Source organism: Macaca nemestrina, chromosome X, assembly GCF_043159975.1.
Source record: "Macaca nemestrina isolate mMacNem1 chromosome X, mMacNem.hap1, whole genome shotgun sequence".
Lineage (NCBI taxonomy): Eukaryota > Metazoa > Chordata > Mammalia > Primates > Cercopithecidae > Macaca > Macaca nemestrina.
The window spans coordinates 34,915,649-34,917,699 of NC_092145.1; the positions used below are offsets into that span (position 1 = coordinate 34,915,649).

The following is a 2,051-nucleotide window of genomic DNA, read 5'->3' on the forward strand; positions in this document are numbered from 1 at the left end:
CAAACAGAATGAAATAAAATTAACATCAACAAAAAGGATGTCCACTCAAAAAACCCATCCAAAGGTCACCAACATCAAAGACCAAAGGTATATAAATCCATGAAGACGAGGAAAAAACAGCACAAAAGGCTGAAAATTCCAAAAACCAGAATGCCTCTTCTCCTCCAAAGGATCACAACTCCTTGCCAGCAAGGGAGCAAAACTGGATGGAGAATGAGTTTGACAAATTGACAGAAGTAGGCTTCAGAAGGTGGGTAATAACAAACTCCTCCGAGCTAAAGGAGCATGTTCTAACCCAATGCAAGGAAGCTAAGAACCCTTTTTTTTTTTTTTATGTCAAAAAGAACCTTTATTACTTTTTTTGATTGCCACTTATGCTTTCTTGCCAGATGCCTTTGGAGCAGGTGCTTTCTGGGCTGGAGCTTTCTGACCCTTCTGAGCTTTTGGAGCAGGCGCAGCCTTCTGGCCTGTGGCTTTCTGGGCAAGAATCTTCTGGGCTGGAGCCTTTTTACTCACGGTAGTCATCTCTTTTGCTGGAACTTTAGCAGCAGCTACAGCAGCTGTAGCAGCAGCAGCAGTACCCTTAGTACCAGGGTGCTTTTTTGGGAGAAGCTTTCAGGAGAGCTGCCTTTTGAAGCTTCTTAACTTCATTCTTGATTATTCTGTTCCTCATTTTCTTTGCCTTCATAACTTTAAAGTGATCAAAATCTGTCATCTAGGCTTTCCTTTCTCTGGCTTCAATCTTCTTGGCCCATCGTGTGGCTGCCCATTTTGTATTGATGTCTGCCTTCTGCCAGGCTTGTCAGACATACTTCTAGAGGGCACCATGTGAAAACTTGAGGATGAAATCAGTGAGCTGCATGCACTTGAAAGGCATGGCCTGTCTCCTCACTTGAGTGCAAGGTCCATCAACCAAAGCCCTGTTCTGATCAATAACATCTGCAATCGCAACCAATTTTCTGGCATGAGATCCAAAGGAGATGTAGGCCACCCGGCCAACCTCCACGAAGCACCTGAACACCATGTTGGCAGCATTAGGTGAGAAGGAAGCTAAGAACCTTGATAAAAGGTTACAGGAATTGCTAACTAGAATAACCAGTTTAGAGAAGAACATAAATGACCTGGTGGAGTGGAAAAACACAGCACAAGAACTTTGTGAAGCATACACAAGTGTCAATAGCTGAATTGATCAAGTGGAAGAAAGGATATCAGAGATTGAAGACCAACTTAATGAAATAAAGTGTGAAGACAAGATTAGCGGAAAAAGAATGACAAGGAATGAACAAAGCCTCCAAGAAATATAGCACTATGCGAAAAAAACAAACCTACGTTTGATTGGTGTACTTGAAACCGATGGGGAGAATGGAACCAAGTTGGAAAACACTCTTCAGGATATTATCCAGGAGAACTTCCCCAACCCAGCAAGACCGACCAACATCCAAATTCAGGAAATACAGAGAACACCACAAAGATACTCCTCGAGAAGAGCAACCCCAAGACACATAATCGTCAGGAACACAAAGGTTGAAATGAAGGAAAAAATGTTAAGGGCAGCCAGAGAGAAAGGTCAGGTTACTCACAAAGGGAAGCCCATCAAACTAACAGCAGATCTCTCTGCAGAAAACCTACAAGCCAGAAGACAGTGGGGGCCAATATTCAAAATTCTTAAAGAAAAGAATTTTCAGCCCAGAATTTCATATCCAGCCAAACTAAGCTTCATAATTGAAGGAGAAATAAAATCCTTTATAGACAAGCAAATGCTGAGAGATTTTGTCACCACCAGGCCTACCTTGCAAGAGCTCCTGAAGGAAGCACTAAATATGGAAAGGAAAAACTGTTAACAGCCACTGCAAAAACACCAAATTTTAAAGACCCTCAACAATATGAAGACACCACATCAACTAATGGGCAAAGTAACCAGCTAGCATCATAATGACAGGATCAAATTCACACATAACAATATTAACCTTAAATGTAAATGGGCTAAATCCCCCAATCAAAAGACACAGACTGGCAAATTGGATAAAGAGTCAAGACCCATTGGTGTGCTG

At 41.9% G+C, this 2,051-nt stretch overlaps 1 pseudogene; it reads right to left on the reverse strand.

Annotated features, from left to right (window-relative positions):
• Positions 1-331: 331 nt before the first annotated feature.
• On the reverse strand, positions 332-1,024 carry LOC105468419 (large ribosomal subunit protein eL14 pseudogene; annotated as a pseudogene).
• Positions 1,025-2,051: the final 1,027 nt, after the last annotated feature.